The 24967-nt window shown below is 35.6% G+C and overlaps 1 pseudogene; it reads right to left on the bottom strand.

Annotated features, from left to right (window-relative positions):
- Positions 1 to 23845: 23845 nt before the first annotated feature.
- On the bottom strand, positions 23846 to 24199 carry LOC150053852 (large ribosomal subunit protein eL21 pseudogene; annotated as a pseudogene).
- Between the last annotated feature and the right edge of the window lie 768 nt (positions 24200 to 24967).

Raw genomic sequence — 24967 nt, 5'->3', positions numbered from 1 at the left:
AAACCTAGATACATAAGGCCATATAGTATGACACTAAATGAAAGGACTTCCAGGATATAGAAACAAAAGCCATATAACTAGTGATTGTTGTCTTTAATGCACTGTTATCTTTCATCTCTTTTGCTGTCCCTTGGTTGTCTCATATTGTTACAATATTTCACCTTGTCATTGGATATATTTTATATATGCTTAATTGGTTATTTGAAATAGGATAGGGAAAGGGGGAAATCAAGATGAGTGGCTCAATCAATCTTATCAGCTCAAAACCATCCATTTTCACTATCTTACAGTGATTAAAGCTTAGGAATAACAACATGGCTAAGGTAGATTCCTTCCTTAGTGAACTAATGGCCCAAAGAAAGGATGATTTGTATGGGCTACAGTCTTACTCTGAGTCTCAAGTGGAGAAATGTCTGCTTTACACATGCTCTCATGTAATTCACAGATTCTTCCCTTGCACTCATACTCACAAAGGCTTGGTTTTGCTGATGGTTGCCAAAAGCCATCTTTCAGCCCCTGGCGTTACTTCATAGTTCTTTGCATTATGGGATTATTATGGACCTGAAAGCCTCCCATCACTGAATTATATTGTAGAGATCATTAACCCCACAAGTAGTGACTTACATTTTTGGGGTGGCTTCTATACAAACCAACTGCTGCTCAACAAATCTATAAAAGCAGAGCACATTTAATTATATGTGGCAATATTCAACTATGGTACTGTTTTTTATGCTTTCTACAGTATATTTTTTATGGTTTTCTGTTGGGGAGTTACTTATTTGATGCAGCAAATAGCTAATTTGTTATAGAAAGAGGCTCGTGGAGTTAGCCACAGTTTCTCTTCCTTCTGCCCAGCAAACTAGAGAAGATTTTAATTTCTTCTAGCTCTCCACAAAGCTTCGATGGTACATTTAATTCAGAATTAGAAGGTTCTTTTAAAACTTCAAGTTGAATTAATTGTATCATTATTTCCTCTGCACAAAGCTTCTCTCTTAAGTTTTCGTTATTGTGACAAGTCATTTGAGCCCTCACACTATTTCTCGTGTAAATGTTCAATCTTAGATTATCTGTATTCTTTGAAGTGAATGTATTTTAATAGGAGCTGTTATAATTATTACTTTGGCTTATAATCTCTTCATAAATAGACTGAATTTGGGAGCAATAAGATGTTTCCATCAGAAGACAAGAGGTTTGTTCCGTGGGACTTCAAGAGAGCAGAGATGTCAGGCTGCTTCTCATCATGTGACAGGAAGTAGTGTGAAGGCCATTTTTTCCAGGATCTTCATTCCAAGCAGGGTCAATCATACCCCCAAGCACCCATTTTCTTTATTAGCACAAGTGCTGCCTGAATTGAACTCATTAAGACTGTTTCCACTCTTCCTTTTACTTTGCCTATGGGGACAGTCAGCCAACATTCAGGGCTTTATCCAAGAATGACAAGAACCTACAGAGGAGACTTCATTTATCTCTGTTTCTCATTGGAAAGAACTGGAGCAGAAATACTAGCCAGTCAATGGACTTTCCCATCTGCTTTCAGTCTCTCCTTCTAAACCCTACCTGTGGAACCTTTTTATATGTGGATGAAGGACCAAACTCATCATTTAACTTTCCTCAGAGATTGCTATCTATCTGTTTTAAAATAACTTTATTATCAATAACTAGTTGTACAAAGAGGGAGGATCATCATAATACTCAGTACACAATGTGAAATGAAACCAGGTCCACCTATGTTTAACATGGGGGGAGATCAAGGGACTGGAAGAAAAGGGGAGAAGTATGGAATGGGTAACATTGATCTAGTTGTGTTTGGCTCAAAAATTGTTACAATGTATTGTCTGCTCTCTTTATAATTGCACCCAAATTTCCAAGCAAATAAATACCTGTTGAGTCAACATTTCCAGCCCTATCAATAACATGATGTCAGTTTTAGAGCTGAAAATTCATTTGAGCTTCAAGGAGACATTCATCATCTGAGGAATTTGTTTAATTAAAAAAAAAAGGTTGTTCAACAGAAGAATGTATGAGTTAAACGCTATGTAGTTTAGCCCTATTTTAATTTACATTGTCAAGGAGAAAAAAAGAATTGAGTTCATTGAGAACAGTGCTGGGTTTGAGGGCAAGCTATAAAGGCATAAAAGTTTTTTCCTCTGGCATTGCCCTCCTTGCACTACAGGAAAATATAATTTGAGCAGGAACAAAAGAGCTCACATAGCTTATTTAGCTAGGAAATTAAAAAATCTTAAAAGGTATTATAGAAAGTGGTTTAAGTATCAAAGGAGAAAGATGAAATATTTCTGCCTATGTCAAGGAATCCAATGTAAAGTGGAGGAAAATGTCAGCCTGAGAAGTATAGAACTGAAAAACATTTGAAAGTAAAATGGGTAAGTCATGCATAAAGTGTACAGTATTATGAGCCGACTCAATACTGATATCTCATGTTTCTGCTATATGTGGGATCTTCAAAAAAAAGCTTAAACACTGAAGAAGAACTATTAGAAAACAGAAAATGGACTAAAAGAAAGGGAGAAGATAAACATAAGTAAATAGGAACCGACATACTTAATAAATATATATATATGTATATATATGTAATCATGTAATGGTTAGGTAGAAACACAATATTTCCTGTAATTAATACACACTCATAAAAATTAGATATTTAAAAATCTTTAGAATGTTAATGAATCTCAAGTCATTATCTCCCAAATGATTATTTTTGCTTGGTTATTTTAAACCTAAAAAATTGATTTGTTTTTAGGACTTTAATCAATCAATTCATGGACTTTGACATGCTCAAGGATTATTGATACCATGAACAACAACCCAAAGAATCTTTATGCATAGCATAAAAGCTTGGTAGTGACTACTTCCAACGAGGTAAAATTGCTCAGCACTAAACAAGTGGAAACTTAGTGTATTTAGTGCCTAACAAATTATTCTTAACCATATGCAGTTGAAACCTTAATCCCCACATTACGATATTTGGAAGTGGCCCTGTTGGGAGAAAATTGTGATGAGATTGAAACATGCATAAGAATATGAAAAGGAATAATAAAATAGGAATAAACTCACCTCCATCTTCCCTTGAGTCCACATGGGGCAATGAGAGGCCATGTCAGGACACACCAGGAAAAGGCTTGTCACACACACACACACAAAAAGACTGTGCTGCCACCCTGAATCAGAATACCACTCTCTAAATGAAAGCTAATAAAACATATAACTATATAGAGAATAAATATTCCCTCGGGCAGGGGAGGCAATTATGACATGTGATGTCTAGAACCCTGAAACAATCCAAACTCTGCAGGTTCTAAGGGAATAAAAAGATGCGTATCCGTTTGCAATTTTGTTACACTATGAGCAACAGAGGCAATAATGTGCTGCATGTAAACAGGAGAAATGAGTAATTACGCATAACAATCTGATGAACTGATAATGGTTCAGAAGAGGCAAGGACAGAAAGAAGCTCTTGGAATAGAGGTTATAGTGTGCAGTGTTGGGCTTTCTCCACATCCTCTGTGGCTAGATGGCTGTAGATACATATATTGGCACTGTCCCTTGGAGACTCCCCTGCCTGTTTACAATATGGTACTGAAGAGGTTTTGGAACTCAATAGCTTTCTTCCAAGTTTTCATTTTCCAACTTTACGGCCATTCCAGATAAACATCTGTGCTTCATATCGTGTGTTGGGCACATTGCTACTGAACTGATATCAAATGGCTTTTCTTCCATCTGTTGCCCGCTGAGGTAACACTTGATTAAAAACTTTTTTTAAAGCAGTTCAGTCAAATCGCAGCATTCCACTGTGCTTGATCCTTAAAAAGGAGAGAAAGCTGATCAAAATTTTATTTCACATTGAATTTGCTTTGATTGGATTTCTGTGGGCTATTATAGCACCAGTATATTGAGAGACATACACACACACACACACACACACACACACACATACACACACACACATATTATTTGGCTATCATTTTCTATTTACATAAGTGTAGCAATACCTGAAACTCACTGGCTGAAAATATATCTAATATGTCACAGAAGTGTGGATGATAATGTCATATAGCTAGTCATTTTCCTTGACCAAAATCCATTTTTCTTTATATAATGTGATTGAGTCAATCATAAAGTATGGAGATGGTCATGAAGGTGTAGTCAATGAGACTGAACTCAGCCCTGCTGGTTCTACCACCACTGACTTAACCACTGGAATACAATATAGTAATTTCCTTTATGAGTCCAATGTAGTGAAAAACTATGCCCCTTGACTAAATTAGTTATTAAGTCTTAAGACTATTGTTTTATTACCAAGACATAGGAAATTGCCAATCAACATGGTTTATCTGTGAAAATTTTTCACTGAGTATTAGAGTTAAATATAAGCTAAATATAAGCAAGATGACAATAAAATAATTAGTCTTTCAGTGTAGGGATGGGTACAACCAAAAACAACTTGGGCCTATAGCTCAATTTTACATACTCTTTAGGTAATACTTGGCCCAATCATAAAATCATTACATTTCTTATTATGTATGGATCTGGTAAAAATTTCAACGCTGTAAGAATAAGCTGATGGAAATCATTAGTTCACAACCAGTAAGTGGTTGATATGTTGTTGCATTTTCTTTTATCTTCAAATGCTTGGAAACAAAAATGTTTCCGATTTAAGAACTTTTTTGGATTCGGGAATTGTATTTGCATGGTTGTAATGCGATATGCCACTGAGATGGGGCTGTAGTGTGAACATGAAGTTCACTTCTGTTTCATGTATTTCTGATAAACATAACAGGAAGGCAATTTAATACAATGCTTTTCATGCATTTGGGTTTTGACTTCAGGTTCCTACATAATGACATGTGGAATTTTCTCCTCCTGTCATGATTGCAGCTGTAAAAGTTTTTGGATTTGGAGGCATCTCAGGTATTAACCTATATTTCAAAATCTGAAACACTCAGACAACTGAAAAATGGATTCCTTCAAATGTATATTTTCAAGAAAACTTCATTTTCAAAAAGACGTGGTGGTTATATTTAGGCCATAGACATTATTGTTTTCCATGCCTTAGTGTCTCTCTCTCTCTCTCTCTCTCTCTCTCTCTCTCTCTCTCTCTCTCTCTCTCTCTCTCTCTCTCTCCCTCCCTCCCTCCCTCCCTCCCTCTTGCCTCATGCCATGAAGACTAATTCTGTGTATGTATGTGATCAATAACACCTTATGTCTAAAATTATAAGAAGTTTTTAATTTCCCAGTCTGTTATTGGCTGACAGCCTGCAGGTGCCTGTCCATCCATGTTCCATCAACAGTAAGTGCTCAGGTTAGAATCATGTGCCACACACATACCTTCTATATGCAATTGGTTTTAAAAGCAATAGTCAAAATATACATGATACCAACCAAGTAAATATGTATATGCTCATTATAAATTTGTAGAGCTAAAACCTACATTATACTTCCAGTAAACAGTAGAAATCAGAAATATGCTGGTTATCATCTTTGTCTAGGAAATGTAATCTGTGATTAGAACCAACTCCCTAAAACACAAGAAGCACGATTTCTAGAGACCACAAGACAGAAGGCCACCTCACCCGTTCTGGAAACAGACAAGCAGCTTTGTATTGTCTGGCTTCCCAGCCAGTCTCCATGGGTATCATGTAGTTAATAAGAAAAATCAAGCATTTGACAATGCCTTTGCAGTTTCAGGCACTGCTCTTGTCTTGGTGTCTGACATTGCATCAGTCCTTCAGTATTCTGTCACATGAGCATCCTTCATGGCTCAGCTGTATAGAAGTATGTGGGTGGTGAAGGAGGTGATAGGGGAATAAATCAAATAAAAAGAAAGGAAGGAATAAGATTTGCTGTCTAGGAATTCAGAATGTGGAATCACAAGCACGTTGTATAAGTGAAAAACAGATTGTGTTCATTTTAACCAGGGAAATGTGCACTAATCTATATACAATTGACTAAATATTATAGAGATTGGTGTAAATATTCAATGAATTGCCTTGACATATAGATTAGAGGACAATTTCAATGTAATAAAAAGTATACATACACCCAAGGGTGTGATAATTGACTCTTGGGAATAAGAAAATCGAGAAATTACAGTGTATTATAGCCTTCCAAATGGTCAAAGCATATAATCAAATATATAGTATATTCATTGTGTTAAAAGAACATGTTGGAAGTGATTGCAAGGTGGGCAATAACAGAGAGAAGACTGACAATCACAGAATTATGTCAGCGTGACTGTACACCTGCAGTGGCACAAACGACCATGTTTATCACAGTGGCTCAAGTGAATGCCACACTAGTGCACCATAACATTAAGAGGATTGGAAAAAATATGTTTTCCCAGTCAATCTGATGCACAACAGAGTACTTTGTTGGTTAGGTATTATGGAAAGATGAGGGCAATATGGGTATTTGATCTATGAGACATTTAATAGAAACATGACTAGTGACAAAATAATCAGCTGACGCCTGTAATCCTAGCTACTCCGGAGGCTGAGATCTGAGGATCAAGGTTCAAAACCAATCTGGGCACAAAGAACCCGAGAGTTTTATCTCCAATTAACTTTTAGAAAAAGGGAAGTGGGGCTTGGCTCAAGGGTAGGGTGGTAGCTTTGAGCTGAAGAGTTCAGGGACAGTGCCCAGGCCTAATTCAAGCCCCATGACCTACAAAAAAACGTTACATATGGATCTAGTCTAGTCAAATGAAGCAAAGTTAAGACACAATCAGAACTATCTAAATCCAGCTGGAGTGACCAGCAGTTATCTTGTTATCATTAATGTGCCATTTTATTCTTATTTATAAAGGCACAGTTTCTTATTCTCCATCCCATACCACATAGCTTTTTCTAGAATGATCAAGAATAATTGCCCGTACAAAATTATTCTTGATATGTACGTCATTCTTTCACAACTTTCATGTCAATCACCCTCCATGAGCTGGTCCCAGGGAAGGAATCTATCCTGTAAGCTCCTTATTGTCAATATATGCCACTGTTGCCTGGAAATAATTCTTGTTCTCAAACTCATTTTTCTAGGCAACATTTGTAAAGTGCTATTCTCTTCTGACAAACTTTGCTATTTATTAGTAAATATACATTTTAATACTTTGCTTCTCTTCTGACCTAAATTCTCCTCTAGTCAGGTGAAAAAAAATCAGTATGGCTGCACTGGATTCCTGCTAACACAACCTCCAAGGGATTCATAGTAGTAATATCTCAGAGGCCAGAACAAGTTGTTTTTCCTACCTACAATTGCAGATTTGTGAGTGGGGCAATAGAGATTTTTATGTTAAGCCACAAACTTTATAGACAGTCCTTTATGGTGCAAAAATTGAATAAGTTTGTCTATTTTTCATGAAATATAATATTTCAAGAAAAATAATTTTAATAACTGCGGATTTGAGAAAATGTAATATATTTTTATCTTTTCACTTCTTTCAGATTTTGTTTCAATCTTTTCAGGCTTTGTTATTTTTTGTATATACATTTAATATTGTTAAGTATGTTTGAGGAATTTGACTTTGGATCACTATAATATATTAGTTTTTCTTCTTTGCTCTAAAGTATATTTATCTGATAACAAGTCTCATTTTTATAAATTAATGTTCATAGTCTACCCTTTTCTTCCATTTTTTTCCTTTGAACTATGTATGTTTTGTATTTGAACTGATGTAATAAACAGTATATTGTTTGGTCAATGATTTTCTACTTGTGAGTGTGTAAGTATGTGGGTTAATTCTATATGCCAATTTTAATTAAAATAACATGTGTTTAAGATATTCATTGCTATGTTTATTTCCATTTTTATTTTGGGGGGGGCCTGGGGCTTGAACTCTGAGCCTGGACACTGTCCCTAAGCCCTTCAGCTCAAGGCTACTGCTCTACCTCTGAGCCACAATCCCATTTACCATTTTCTAGTGGTTATTTGGAGATAAGAATTTCACAGACTTTAGTGCCTCAGCTGGCTTTAAACCATGATCCTCAGATCTCAGTCTCCTGAGTAGCTGGAATTACAGGTGTGAGCCATGACACCTGGCTTGTTACGCTGAATTTTAAATGTACTGTTTTGTTAAATTTTGGTTTGTTTTCATTGATTTTTTATTAGTTTCTGTGGCATAAATGTAACATTTGTTATGCTTGAATGTATTGATGGTATTGTTTATTAACATTTTATATTATTCTATTTGCAATAGGAATATTCCTAAGTTATCAGAAATTTTGTTAACATTTTAAAATGTGGAAATCTTTCTTTTAGGTTTTTTAATCTCACCAACTTTTAAAATATAATTGTTTTAAAATTTTCCCTTAAATGCACTGGATACTACATGGGAAGAGGCTATAATTCTTCTTTGACCATCAGATTTGATTTGGAAATTTGTGAAGCTAGCTTATTAGATTTACCACTCTTACTATCCAGTCAAATGTTCTTTTCTCTTTTGCTTTTAGAATTTCCAAGCCTTCTATCATGATTCTTGCCTTTCTTTTTTAAAAATGCTTTCATTAGCCATTACTTAAGGATAGATTTTCTGTCAACGTATTTCCAAGGTTTCCTTTGTCTGACAATGTCTTTCTTTTTCTTTCTTTTTACCCGAAAGGATAGAATTCATAGTCTATAATTCTTTTCTTTCAGTATTTGAAAAATGTTACCCCATTTCCTTCTAGCAACTATGGTTTTAGATAAGAAATCCACTGTTGTTAGGATTACCTTTTACTGATAAGCAATGTGTTATTTCTTTCTGGTTTCTATCAAGAATGATTTTTCTTGCCTTGTATTTATACTTGAATCCAATTCACCCTATTACTTTTTCTGGTCCATCATTTTAACCATTTAGTAACAAATTTTGTTTTTCTATTTTATACCTATGTGTAAAATACTGTCATCATACTCACTCTTGTTCCATCCGAACCTCACTTCTGTTATTCTCCAAGTATTCATGTTCCATGGTTTCCCACAGTTCCTCATCTTATACATCCTGTGCTTGCTTGCTTTCTTACAACCACTGAGAAAGAGAGGGAGGGAGGGAGGGAGGGAGGGAGGGAGGGAGGGAGGGAGGGAGAGAGATACAGAAGACAGAGACAGTTCATTAAAAAGGATATTTCCATTGTATGATACATAATCACACAACTACAGGTTTCCACCAGCTCTGATATATTCTATTGCTTAGAAGCAAGTTATAAGTTCTGGCCACACTCTGGGGAAAAGGATTAGTGAAGGGCATAAACAGCAAGAGATGAGAATTATGTACTTTCGGCCACACAGAATCCAAGTTTATAGATGTCTGGTCAGTAAAATTAAGTTGATCAATCTACAAATAACTCTGGCATGATCCATTAGTCCACCAGTGGAAAAGCAAACATGGGTGCATTTTCTATTCACAGCATGCAAAGTTCAGAAAAGGAAAGTACATAAAAAAATCGTTATGATTGTGTAAAATAATTCTATTCTCTTATACATTTATCTACCTGGCTATCACTATGCGATTGACAAAAAAGTTAAGGAAAATGAAAGGTTAAATAACAGAGGCAGATGTGACACCTCCTGAAGTTCTGCTTCAGTTCTCATTATCTCTGAGCATCCCCGTCACCATTCTTGATTTCCTTCAGATCAGGCAGAAAGCCTCTGACATTTAAATGCACCACTCTAATCAAATCTCCATTCTCCAGAATGGTTTCAGAGAATGTATTATAGAAAGTCATGAATGTTTAACATTTCAAGCAGGAGGTTAGAGGCAGGGAAGAAAACAAAATGACAGAGGTTTTCTATCAGGTATCTTTAAGTTCCTCATAATGTAGAAGGGAAATTATCCATATGTTTAGAAGCACTTGAAAGCATAAATTCTTTAGACATTAACACAAACTTTTCTGAGTAAAATATTTTCATTTTTACCATATCTAAAAGCCAAATGCAAAATTGTCTGTGGAAGAAATTTTAAAAAAACATTTCATTGGCCAGAACATAGATGGCTTGCATGTTTTCCTTGATCCCAAATTGTTTGTGACTAGATGAAAGAATTGCAGGCATTTAAACTGAGGGCTTTTGGTTCATTACATATCTTAATTGAAAAAACAATCTCTTACCTTCTTTATACTCCTATTTCATTTGGTGTAAAATAGGAATGTGGACATGTATCTACATTTCCATGTGCATGTATGCACTCACTAATCGGTGCCGTGTTCTCCCTAAAGATAATGGGAAACATTCATTTGATGATATTCATACAAAAGCTCAATCTGTTGTATTAGCATCTTGAACTATTCATTGTCCCTCTTCTCTTAGAAAATTATAATGTTTAGGAATTTCTGATCCTTAAATGTGTATTGTGTACAATACTGTGTTGAGATGAGCCTGTCTTCCCAGCTATCTAGGAAACATTGATGAGTATTGAAGTTGTGTCTCAAGTAGAAGAGTGCCTGCCTAGCAAGCTCAAGTTCCAGAATTCAAATTCCGGCACTAACAAAACAACAAGAATATAAAAAAACCCTAAAAACTGTATCTTCTTTGTCAACGCCTCAAGAATTGAGTTGCAAAAGAAATAATTGTTTTCATGATGGTTGTTCACAAATATTAATAGAAATTATCAATCTCCTAAATGTTTCACCTTCTCAGATGAACAAGATGATGAAAAATTAATTGGGTTAAACAGTTAAAGAAGTTCAAGGTGAGGAAAAACAAAGATATAAAAAGTACATGTTTAACGTTAGAAGAATTACATCCTGGGACATAGAGGGAAATCAGTGAGATATAAGAGATATATTTTAGATATTGGAGGAAAAGTAAAAGAAAGAAAAAATGTAAATTAGAAATTATAAAAACTGCCCTAGCCAGAGAATGAAAAACCACAGATTTTATGAATTTGATATTGGCAATCTTTATATCATTTCTAGGAAGGTTTGAGGCATAATATTATAATAAGATAGAATGTAGCTATCAAGAGACAGAATTTATGTAAGACATGAGTTTATAAGGATATAAATAATGAAAAATGAGCAATACTAAGTAAACATTCTTTTTTGTAGAATTGAAAGAAAGCTTTGTCAGATATTGATATCAACATACTACAGTTTAATAGAACGAAAAACTTAAGCTTTTATTCTGGATACTTACATAGAAAATACAAAAATAAATTTTAGAGTCTTATAAAAGCTAGCATACTCCTGATTGATTGAAGCACTATGTCTAAAGAAACAACTAATGAATTAATTTGCAATAGGGCTTGGTCCACATTCATCTTAATTAGTACTTTTTTTAGTAATTTAATGAAGGTGTTAGAAGTTATATTTATAGAATTTATTGTGAAATAAACCTGGTAGCAATGTTAGAGAAGATCTATATACAAGAGTTAAGGATTTCAATTAACTAGCTACAATACTAGAGAAAATGCAAATGCTCTTAGATTCATACAATGACACTAAGAGGAAATTTTAGTCAAAACTCTCATTTTGTAGACAAGAAAACTATGTCACAGGGAAGAAATTTTCTTTGACTTGCATATGTTCACAGAAAGTGAATACATTGACATGGAATGGATTATCTAGTGCAATTATTTAAATTTCAGTGAATCATAGCACTGAAAAATATAGTAGAAACACATGTAAAACAAATTATCAAAAACAAAAGTATCTAAAATCTTATTCTGAATAAAAAGTTCTAAATGTTAATGCCAAGAAGGTATCCAGTTCCACATTTCTTCCCCATACATTCCCTAACCTTAGAAAACACAACAAAGTATGTGTATTTGGTTATTTGAAATTGGATAGGGAAGGGGGGAAAACAAGATGAGGGGTGGGGGAGGGGGAGGGAAATGGGGACCAAGACATGAGAAAGGGTATCAATGTATGTGAAGTAATGCACCTTCTGTCTGGTGAATATAATGTAACCCTTCTATTAATTACAATAAAATATATGAAAAAAGAAAATATATGACAAGGATATTAATAAAAGGAAACAGAATGCTGATGATTTATCTCTGAAAACTGATCCACAGGGGACTGAACAAGTGCATACAGAATATTTTAAGTAAAAAGATGGGCCAAAATTAAGGTAAGAAAATGAACGTGCTGGCAAATAATTGCTATAGAAGTGAAAACATCATGCAAGTATAAATTCCTGGGTAAGGTTCACTGCTATGTGAACTTGATGTTCTTGTCAAATAAAGCAAAATTACATGACAGTATTTGTTTACTCATGTCAGGCTGCTTTGAAATGAAAAAATATGGCAGATAGTATAATCACAAGGTCAAGAGAAGTCAACAGTTGAAAATTCACTCAGAGAAAATGGCTGCTTCTTTGATAGTTATCCTAGAGAAACTCACGCCAAAGAAATCCTTACCTACAGACCTGGGAGTTAGCAAATGGGGTGCCTACTAAGTGTTGGCAGTACTAAGATGGAAAGGACAAGGGTGATTATAGCTGCTGATATAATTAAATATTTATTGCAATTGCATGGCTATTGATCTCAACAAAATTTATTAAGTCCTTCATTTATTTTTCCTGTCTCCATTGAATACATTTCACTGAATGTTTATCACAGGAGTGGTAAGTGCTAGTGATACAAACATAAATAAAATTCAGGTCTCATGCCTAAGGATCTATAATCCTAGACGACACATAAATCTTCACCACCATGCAATAAAACACCATGTGTTATGAAAATCTGTTTCACTGGGTAAATCGGGATCAAAGGAATGGAGGGATTTAAACAGATTAATGAAGTAAAAACAGAGTTTATTAAGGAATAGGGGATATTAATCCAGCCATTAATATCCTCATAAATGTGTACTGAGGTTTCTCAAAAAAATTCTGATTGGTAAAAGAGACCTGAATTTATATTTTTCTTCAAATAGGATTTTTATAGTTAATCTACAACTCAGTTCTAGTAGGTGAAAACCACCAGAAAAATCTAACAAATCCTATCTCAAAATACATCACCACCCCAATTTCGTAAAGAATTCTATATAAACAAGAACTACTGGTATGATGGACCCCCCTACAAAATCCAGATGCCACTCTAACCCCGTGTAATAATTTTCTTTCCTCTTTGACCTAACATGAAATCTCAGATTGTGGTACTTTATATATGTACTTGACTAGATCACTGTAGAAAACAGCTTGATCTACTTCCAAGATGGATCTGTGTCCTACTGTTTGAACACACATAGTTACAGAGAACCCGAGAAATACAAAACACATCGAGGCATAACAATTACAGTCAAGCAAGAATTAGACAAGTTCATGTCAAATCCCATTGTGCAGTCTGAGTGGGGTGATGAGTGAGAAGCTAGAAGAGCTATTCCTGATAAAGTTTTCTTTTCAGAAACAGTGAGAGACATAGGATGCTCTTCTTCAGTTATAAATTAAAGCTACAGTTTAGAACTACATTCTTTTTACCTTCTGTCTTAACCATGGACTTGCATAAGACAATCTTCTGAGTTTGGTTTGATTGAATTGATATAATTGAATTTGATCCAGGTGATGTTTGGTAGGAACCTCCTCTCATTCAAGTCTTCACTGCTCTTCTATCCTTCTCTCCTAATCCTCAATGTGAGTAAACACAGTAAACAAGGATGCGAATTTAGTGTCAGTGGGAGATTTAAGGGAATATGCCTGACTTTGTGGCCCATTAGAAACATTTCAATTATTAGGTACTTTAAAAACTTATATTGAAATACTTTCCATAAGTAAAGAATACATACTCTATTCAAAAGTAGATAATAATCTCAGAATAATAAACCTCAAACAATTTTAGAGTAGCAAAGGAAATTTGTTGTGTTAAGTAAAACCACAAGCAATTTCTTACTCCCATTGGGATGCAGTGTGAGTGCACTGGCTATAGATGTAAGGTGCTTGAATTTTAGTGGCCAGTGCAGTGTAGTTGAGGCAGTAGATTTTTTCTGAGGTAGAGCCAACTCAGAAGTAATTGGTCCATGCCTGACCTCAGGAAGAAATTAATCTTAAACTTTTCTGTGGTTAGGCAAGCATACATTACTTACCAAGGGTGGGAAGAGAGAAAGCCTTCCCTTCCCTCTTCTCTGGCCTCTCAGGAATTTTAATATAGCAACACAAAATACCCTAAGACACTTCAGACTAAATAATAATAATAACAATAATTATATAATATAATAATTATTATTATAACAATAATATTATTAATGGAGAATATTGTTTAAGAAAAGTTTTTAGCAAATGGCATAATTCAAAACAAGACTTCCATGATTCATTCTTTCCTACTGAAGTTATTTGCTAAAAATTTTCTTGTTAATCAATTGAAATTTATTTCTACACTATGAGTTTATGTATAATTCAGTTTGCAAACAGTAACCACTTCCAGAAAAGTTTTGCTAGTTTGAAAATCTCCACCAGAAAGGGTTTGTTTAATCCCAACCTATCTCCCTATTATGAAGTTGGCCCTTATGTAAAGTTATGTGGACAGAGAAGACACCATTTCTTGGATGTTCCACTCCTAGCAAAAGTATGCCTCTCCCTGCAGATGTCCCTGTCACACATCATTCACTCTTCAAACTAAGTTCTAAATATATTTACAGGCTGCAAAAGGGCACTAAATGAATTTTAGCCACTGAGCACAACATTATGACCCAGTCACACAACACTGATTTTCTAGACGAAAATGAAATCACATTTGGATTTAAAAATCAAAATTGCTGTCCATCACTGGTTATTAAATGTGTCTTGATTGAGTTACACACTACATTCCCATCCTTCATGCTCTGTGTGTGTACTGATTAGCCATTTCTTTCGAGCTGACCTGCTATGTTTTCTGTTAATATTGTGGTGGATTCAAAAATCCATTAAATAGTAATCATCACCCTGTATTATTAAAAAAACTTATCTCAATCATGCACATAAGTATTGTATTTTGTCCCCACAAACTCATACTTACTATTTCTTTTCAATTTTCTAGAATCCTACAATATTACCCATGAACTCATGGTCATATGTTCAAGTCCATTGGTCAGTTGATCCTTACCACTCATCACCAGAAATTTCTTGGGACATAGCACTGATGAAGGACCTATGCTTCTCTTCTGAAAGTGAGGCCTTCAAAAATTGTGTATTCTCTGCCATCAGTAGCACCTTTCAGACACATGCTATACTTCTCCTTAGAGTTTGGTGCTCTAGGGGGTCTGATTTCAATTGGTCTTATCTTAAGGACATTTGATTGATACCAAATTTGTCTAAAAAGTGACAACATCAAGAGAACTACTTAATCAGTAAGCATCTGACTTCTGAAGATCCATGAAAGCGTGACTTCATTTTTAGTTAAATTTCGAACCTGAAATGTTTCTTTTTTCCTAGAAAGTGTCCAGAAAAGACTTTTTCCATTGGCAAATGTGGATGTCCTAGATAGTGACAAAATAATAGTGCCTCAAGTCTTACTCTGTCAGAAATGAGACTGACACCTAGATTTGATGACATCTATTCAAATAAGAGTATAACAATACAAAGGGATATCTACTATATCGTTCTTTAGACATAAAGTTAAAAAAAATAGAAGACACCCATGGTTCCAGGTTTAAAATCACAACTGATTCCGTGGAAATATTATGGCATCGGTCTAATATTTTAAAAGTTTGCCTCTTTATGATGATGCCCCAAATAAAGCCAGGTCACCAGTTCTAGGGCCTCATTTAATTTCCATGTAAATGACTAAACCTGAGAGATATCCTCTCACTATCAGAAACCATTTACACATATTTTTAAATTAGTACTTCATTGCTCTAAGACTGATGGAATTTTCTGTGGTAAAGGTACAAGTTCTTAGAGCTTAAGAGAATTTATAGTTACTGAGCACCAATAACTTAAAGGCATAATCACCTGCTGTTCATTGATATATCAGTCTATTTTGACATGAGACACATCATCTATCTCTAATGTAAACTAATTTCTGTAGAGGTACTCCTTTGGAAGGAATCCTCACTTGATCCTTAATAAAATTAAGCTATTTGAATTATTTCTGGATTCCAGGTGTCACCAAGGATGACAGGGAAGAGGATGTAAAGAATGATTATAGCAGAACTGCCGGTGGCTCACGCCTGTAATCCTAGCCACTCAGGAAGCAGAGATCTGAGGATGGAGGTTCAAAGCCAGCCTGGGCACTAAAGTTTGTGAGAATCTTATCTCTAACCGAGTGGTAGAATGGTACCTTTGAGCTGAAGAGCTCAGGGAAACACCCAGACCCAGAGTTCAAAACCCATGACTGACAAAAAAAAATACCATTTTAGGTTCTCAGGAAATTAATCCTCCATGCTACAATGTGAAAGAGCTAGGAGTCCAGTGACCCAAATTTCACTTCTGGTTTAGGTGTTACTGCTATTCCTAACTTGGATTAGATTTTAACCTCACTGTGATTATTTATTAAAGATCAGAAAAATTACATTTTATTTTTCTGCTTCACATCTTCCTCTCATGTTTTGCTATGATTCTAATCACAAAGATGGGATTCAGACTTAGAATTATATTAATTATAGGAAGAAAGTTGCCAAAATGGTAAATCTTCCAGCCCAGCAAGCACAAGGTCTTGAGTTTAAACTGCATTGCTGTCAAACAGGGAAGAACAAAAGGAATAAAAATAAAAGGAATAGAGAAAGTGTGAAAGAGAGAAAGGAAAGAAAGAAAGGAAGGAGAGAGAAAATAGACAGAGAAAGGAAAAAGGGAAAAAAGAAAGAAAGATAAGAAAGAAAGAAAAGAGAGAAAGGAAGAAGGGAAGGAAGGAAGGAAGGAAGGAAGGAAGGAAGGAAGGAAGGAAGGAAGGAAGGAAGGAAGGGAGAAAGGAAGGAAGGAAGGAAGAAAGGAAGAAAGGAAGGAAGGAAAAAGAACAGTTGTTCAAAGAAAGCAAAACCAGCTTTGAGTTAAGCCACAATCATCTCTAAATGCTGGTTCTGCTACTACATTTTAACTGTAGAGTCCTAGATAGATTTATAAATCACTCTGAGTTACAAATTTTTCATCAGTAAAAAACTGAAGTAAAAATACTTACCTTAAGGGTTCTTAGGAGGATTAGAGGTAATGTATGCAAAGCACTGTGCATCAGATCTCAATCAAGAGAGATATAAATCGCTTGATGTTTAAAGCATTTCTAGAAGTAGGAGCTTCTGAATGTGGAATAGATTTAAATAGCAAGTAAAAATAAAAGCCATAAACATCAGAGCTTAACCAAACAGAACTTTATCTCAGTGCCATTTCTTTGCTCCCAAGGAAACATCTGATATATGATGAGTTTTGATTCATATTGACCTTTGAGTTTCATGTTCTCCATTGTCTTGAATTGAGACAAGGTTGGCTTTTCTTCGCTTTGTTCCTCCTTCCCTGATCTCGTCAGCTGTGGACTTTTTCAAGTGAGTGTATTGGTGCTTGCTTCTGACTTACGATTGCTGTCTTCCCCAATTCTATATTTTATCTTTGTTCTACTATATTTACACTGAAAATGGTTTATCTGACCATTTCTAACACCAAGTGAACAAAAATAAAGCATTATGTTCATAGCTTACTTATCTCTTAGTATCACAGAAAAAGATAATTGAGCAAAACTCACTGGTAAGAAAGAAGCCAACAGCAACAGCAGAAAATTGAAACAGAAAAATCCAAACCAGATTGAAAGGTAGTTGTAAAGGCCAACATACCAATGCCCATGGAGGACAATATTCTGAGAGAGAAAACAGAAATTTCTGGGGAAAAGATTTAGCCACAATCATAATGTCTGGAATTTCCACACCCTAGTAGTCAATACAAAGATATATTCTGCATAGTAATATAAAGAGGGTAAGTCTGTGACTAGCTGAGTAGAACAGACACTCTAGAGTCACCAAACCTAATGCTGCATTCCAGATAGCTATAAACAAATCAAATTTATTCAGCAGGGCAGTCCAAATGACTAAGCCACTCCCAAATTGGCCTAGAGGTAGGAGAATAATCTTAATGATGTCTGACAAGACTTGCAGTTAAAAATAATTTCAATTATTGGGCACATTAAGAAGCCACTTTGCAGCTGTTAAAAAATGTACAAATAGATCTTAAATACATCTGATGCAAGGGGGACTCTAACTTTCTCTTTCCAATTCTGATTTCACACTAACCCGTAGAAACCAGCTGGGGAATGTTTCCAAGGTTAAGCCCAGAATGCTCCCAGGGAAATCAGGATGAAATGAAGCAAGGAAAACTTTCTTCTTACTTAGAAATACTTCTTTCTAGAGCTGTTGTCATGGACCCAACAGGAAATACTTCATTACATATGTCTAACACAGCAAAATCTTTATTCAACATGAAACCCTCACTCTATGTGTAGCTGAAAAATTACCGGAAAGATCCTTCTAGTGAATTTCACAGTTTCCTCAACCTGGCTTTGAAAATGATCTAGGAGCTGACTGTTATGCCACTTTCAGAAGCCAGCACTCTGATAAAATTTGAGGTAGTCATTCAACACCACACCAACCTAAAGTGGATAGCATGGTATGTCATAAAATTGTTTTCTGAACCTTGAACTGAAAATAAAATCTTCTAAAACAGTGCTTTGAAATTGTACAAAGTTACATTTTTAATAATTAAAATGGTGCACTGACATAGGAAAAGCTTGTGATATTCAATAATATATTGTTCCACTCACATTTTCTAGTAGCAGAAACATTTTGAGTTGCCTCTCACCAAAAATAGTGTTGAATTCTCTCCAACTACATCATGCCAACACATCCTATGAAGTCTAATTTCTCCTTTCCAATCTTCTATCAGCCCTTATGTAGACATCCCAAATCATTTTTATCTATCCATTCTGGCCAGAAATTAGAAAAAATGAATGAAGTACAGACCCAATTTCAATCTCACACCTACAATATGCCATGCAAATTTAGAAGCCCAGGGACAGAGAAAAATAAACATAATTTGGAGCCGAGTGTTTGGCCTAGTGATAGAGTGCTTGCCTATCATGCAAGAAGACCTGGATTTGATTCCTTGATACCATATAGATAGAAAAAGCCATAAGTAGTGCTGTGGCTCAAGTGGTAGAGCTCTAGTCTTAAGGAAAGCCCAAGAACAGTAACAAGGCCCTGATTTCAAGCCACAGGACTAGCCAAAAGAAAAAAGAAAAAAAGAAAAGTAAACATAATTTGCCAATGTAATTGGGATGCATAAAATGTTAAAACAGAAGCTTAAAACCTGCAATCATTATGTATCCTTCTTCACAATCATTTTCTTAAAATCAGATTTATTCCACTCCGGTTAATTACAAGTTGCTTCAAAAATATTCAATTTAGGGTTCAATTTGCTCCCTGCTTTATTTTCAATTGCACTTCTCTATTGTGTCTTAATTACTATAATTCAAAACAAATTAGATGCTGTACTTTTATTTCTTTAGAAGATCAAATAATGTAAACAAATTCCTGCCCTATAAAATGTCCATGGCATTATACAAAAAAAAAACAGCAAGAACAAATATTTATTTATACACTTAAGACAGAAATTGGCTCAGGCTCAAGCAACAGTGCTCTGCAGAGGGAAAAACAGGACAAGATGATGAAAAGTGCCTGATGGTATTCAGAAGACAGTAGTTGTAAAGCTGAAATCCAAATTCAGAAGACAGTGTTAAGATCCTGTGACAGTGTGTTCCCAACAAAAGTTTTGTGTTGAAACCCTAATCTTCAATGTGACAATATTGGGAGGATAAAAATCAAGATGTAGCTCTATAATAGTATCATTGCAAAAGAAAAGCCCAGGTCTGTGTACAATAGCTCATATCTGTCACTTTACCCACTTGGCAGGTAGACATAGTTGGAAGTATGAAGACAATACAGCTATATAGTCTCTTGAATAATAGGACCTTATACTTGACTGGCATTTGTGAGGCTTCCTGGGGATTACCATAACCTATTTGGGACAGGTAATGGCTACAAACCAAAACACAAGGATTTGTTGTCAGTCAGAACATGCTATCTTCTTGTAAGTAGTAATACAAAGCCATATTCTAATGGAAAACTTTTGTAATGTAGAGATATGAGCTGGGGATGACCAGGGAATGTCTACCGAAGATGTCAACAAGATAGTGTCAGCACAAAGCTGCCAATAAGGGAGAATACTCAGGAAAGAGAGACAATTAGAAAGCTAGACTACGCATAGGATCTTAGCCTTTTCAATAAGCTGTTAGAGCAGGAGAGTCCACAGGCTTTTTCACCACCAGCTCTCTCCTGACTATCATATTTCCTTCTCTATGGAAAAAAAAGATAAGACAATCTTTTAGGTGCACTCCACCCAATGTGTAGGAGAAATAGAGTTTTTATTCCAATATTGCCAGGTTTCATATTTTTAACTTTAGCCTTTTAAATCAGTAAGAAAGGAGAAAGTGCTTTTAGTTTTCTTCCCAGTCTGAGTTCAATCATCTCCACATGGATTTATCTAGTTATGTTCCAATATTCATGTATTCATGTATGCTCGTAGAGTTTATGATAGTACAAAAAAAGCAAGGCTGATAGTCAATTTCCTTAACTAAATCAGGACTGAAAATAGCTACGTTTTTTCCTACCTCAAAGAGTATTTCATATGAATGCTAGTAGCATCAGTTTTCAAGCAAAGATTGGCACTTATATGAAAGTGGAATCTTAAACATATACTTCAATTTCAGCTATTTTATGCTTTATATGAAGCTGAAAAGGTGTTTAATCATTTAGTCATCTGAAAAAATATATGCAAAGATAGGAGTAATAAATGTGAAGGGTACTGTATTGACTCAATTTAATTTGACAAACATTTATTGAGCTAATATTATTTGTTGATCCCTGCAATATGCACAAACTATGATGTGGGTCTAGATCTTGATATGTTTGTATCTTCACAGAGCATATAATAGTATAAGTAATCTAAACACTAAAGTATTTGGTATGTATGAGTTTTCACAAATGGATTCTGTATATAGTTAAATATCTTCATTTTAATTTTTAATTATGCCAGTCCTAGAGCTTCAGCTCAGGGCCTGGGCACTGTCCTTGAGCTTTCTCAAGGCTAGTGCTCTACCACTTGAGTCACAACACCACTTCCAGCTTTTTCTGTGTATGTGGTACCAAGAAATCGAGCTCTGGGCTTTGTGCATGCTAGGAAAGCACTCCACCACTAGGGTATACTCCAAGTCTCACTTTAATTTTCTTATATCTACATAGTAAATGCATGCTAAATATAATTTCTAGTGAAGATTAAGTTGGGAAATGAGTGAATATTGGAGCTCAGTCAGTCATGTAAGGTTTATTTGAGAAGGGGACATTTTGAAAGGATGTAAATGAAGTTCAGAGCTGAATTATTAGAAGACATGGAGGAATTGTGGGGAGGTCCTGTGCTTGATTGGTGTGCAAGGGACTATGCAAAGGCCAGTGCAGCTGATATACTGTGATTAGGAAGAATACAATACAAAAGCCAAAGTGGTAATTCATGACCAGTGAGAGAGACTTGTTGAGGTACGTAAAGATTTCTTTCTGAGGATGATGGGAAATCACTTAAGGGTTCTGAGCGGGTAAGTGACATAATCGGATATATGTCTTCCAAATGTCACTTTAGCTGCTTTGTGAAGGAATTGAGGTGAGAAGGGTTAGGGAAGAATGAAGAAGGCCAGAGCAGAGATCAGTCCAGTCATCCAGGTCAGAGAGAATGCCAGCTTGGGTTAGGGTGGTATCACTAAAAGCCGTCAGACTAGAGATACGTCTGGAAAACAAAACTTACGGAATTTACAGATCAAAATAAGGTATGAAGAGAAGAGAATCAAGGATGAATTATTTCTTTAACAATTTTCTGAAAAGTCATGCTTCAAATTGTAAAGATAATTTTGTAAGATGTATCATAATTTCCACATTGGCGATTACTTTCAAGATTCCTGTTAGACCCTCCAAAATGCAAATAGATTTTCATGAATGAAATTCAACATACAAGCTGGGCTAGAAAAAACTGAGTAGTCATCACGAAGTGTATGATATTTAAGACTACAGGACTAAGTGACAGACCTAGTGCATGAATGTAGAATAAAAATAAGAATGATGACTTAACATTCAAATTACATCACATATTGAAAATATGACGAATCAAGGGTAACTGTAGGAGTTGTGATCATAAAATTACGGCCATCCATTTTTAATAGTACTGGAGATGAGGGAAGATGTCTATATACAGAATTACTTGCACATACATACAACTGCATGTAAATATATACACCAAACATTTCCTATCATCTCACCTGTGGAAAATAACAATCATTTTTGTATTGTCCTTTGCCATATTTCCTCTTTCACTCATCTTTATTGCTTTGGGAAAATTTATGACAATATTGGACTTCTACAGTTCAAGTATACATCACATGCATACAAAAGACAATAGCAAGTATGACCTGTATCAGGTAAGGGACAAAAAAGACAGGACCTCCCTAGAGTATAATTTTCATAGGATGGAAAGAACCACAATGAAGGATAGGATGAATATTTGCTGAATGAATTCTGAGTAAATAGAAATGTTTTACATGTAGACTCCGAGTCTGAAATTATATTTATTACTCACTAGAGGGAAATATGGTCAAATTCTCCCCATCCTTATTCAAGGCCCTTAGCATTAGTATTGGGTTGACGCTTTCTCTTTTCCTTGGGTACATAAACTACAAATCAGAAAAGGGCAAAGAAGGGTGTTCATTTTCTTAACAAATTCTCCATCACTCAATTCGTATTAAGAAAATTAGAGAGCTATAATAGGATTTCAAATAAGGTTTGTGGTTTGGCACTTGAACATCTAATAATTAGCTCCTATGTTGATTAGCTATAGTCTATGACAGTGTGCTTTCAAAAGCGATCATTCTGCAAAAGGGTCAATAAGCAAGAAATACTTTAGAGTCAAGGTTGAAAATGAGAACTTAATAATCTGCATGGATGATTGTTGTCATACTCACAAAATATTATTTGCAAGCTGATTTCATTTTCTTTTCTTATGAATAGAGGAGTGCTATACGGATGCTCCATGAAATGATGCAGTGAAAATCTACAGTGTGCTAGGACTTTAGAACTCTTGACATAGCCTCAATTTTACCCACAATGTACCCTTACTATGTAGGTGAATTATCACCCAGTGTACATCCAGGCTAACTCTGACAAAGACCATTTTAAGGACTTCTGCAGGAGGAATAGCCTCTGAGGTGAAAAGGAGAACACAGTGTAACAACCGGTTAGCAGGGTCTTTCTCTTTTCTCTGATAAGAATATCTGAATTACCAACTCCTGCAGTGAATTAGCTAAAAACTAACTTTTGTCTTCTGTTTGGCAGAAGAAAAAAGGGAAGGGAGAGGAAAACAAGAGACAGACAGTTTTAAAGAAACCCAATTCCTCCTACACAGCCTCTAGAACCTAGGAGAAGCAAAGAAATGGACCCTTTTCTGCATCCTCTGGAAGGATCACAGCGCTAAGAACACTTAGATTTCAGCTTAGAAAAACCCATTTGGGTGTTTAGAACTGTAAGGCAATGTATTTGTTTTGTGTTAATTTACCAAGATTGACCTCATTTGTTATGGAACTCATGGGAATCTAATCCGGAAAGAACTCAACCAAAACATACTTAACTGTATGGCAGGGAGAAACGTGAAAGCAAAACAAACTTAGAAAGCTGTTATAGCATTTATTTTCTCAATATCTTTCTTTTGGCCATCTTCTCCCTGTCCCTGTCCCTGTCCCTGTCCCTCTCCCTCTCCCTGTCCCTATCCTTGTCCCTGTCCCTCTCCATCTCCCTCTCCCTCTCCCTCTCCTTTTTCCTCCCCCTCCCCCTTTCCCTCCTTGGGATTAGGTTCTCATAAAATGTGCTTCTCTTGGTGGAGCAGGCTAGTGCTTCAGTTGAACCCAGGTTCCTTTTTCGGGGGCTTCCTTCTTTTTCTGGTCATTTTCCTTCACCTGTTTCCAAAAGCAATCTCGGCTTTTAGAGTGCTTAATATACTCAATTCGAACATTAGTCCTGTTGGCAAGGATCTTGCCCTTTATTTGCTTGTTCACAACAATGCCAACAGCATGCTGGGTAACATTACAGACCCTTCCAGTTTTGCCATGATAACATTCATGGGGTATTCCTGTTTGAACAGTATCCATTCCCTTGATGTCTACAATATTGCCCTTCTTATAGATTCTCATGTATGTGGCCAAAGGAACAACTCCTCGCTTCCTGAAGGGGCTAGCGAACATGTACCTGGTATGTCTCCTCTTTCCCTTTGTCTTTGTCACTTCGGCAAATCACTGGAAGATGGAGGTTCTGTCCAAAAGCTTGGCCACCTTCTTTATCTTACATTTCCTGCTGATTCTCTGCACACCCATGTTCTCAAATCATTTTGCAGACTGCACTTTCTGATACGAATCAGTTGCATAGTCATGGCAAGTTACTGAGCCTCTAAGTCAGTTTCAATTTCTGTAAAACAGGTCCAAGAAAACATTTATTGGAACAGTTTTGTCTTGGTGGAGGAAGATGGAGTTGGAGTTAAACAAGGATGATGCAGTTTAATATGCTTATTCTTTAAAAATAACTGTTTTCAGAAAATGTAACTACACTAGACATTTTGCTAAACTCTCAGAATGCGTCACATTGATGTAACTTCTACCTTGAAGAAGTTTTTTTTTATTATTATTTCACATAGTAGGGATGTTCAGGAAATGCTAACTTCATCGTGCTGAGTCTTCGTAAGCAATGAAAATATCTGTAAATATTAAGCTAATCTCTATGAGTACACTTTACTCATATCAAGTGTTAGAAATTCAGCCTGGGTGGGTCATGTGTCAGCTGATAGTGAATTTAAAGACTGGGAAGGGGTATTGATGCCCCAGAAGTAATGTACCCACTACCTGACAAATGTAACCCCTCTATTTATTATCTGAGAATAAAAATTTTAAAACTTCAAAAAAGAATCTCATTAATCCTGAGATGAATGCCTTTTGGAGAATCTCCTATCTAATCACAGA

Source organism: Megascapheus bottae, chromosome 15 (assembly GCF_031878675.1).
Source record: "Megascapheus bottae isolate mThoBot1 chromosome 15, mThoBot2.hap1, whole genome shotgun sequence".
NCBI lineage: Eukaryota > Metazoa > Chordata > Mammalia > Rodentia > Geomyidae > Megascapheus > Megascapheus bottae.
This window is presented reverse-complemented; position numbering and strand designations above follow the sequence as displayed.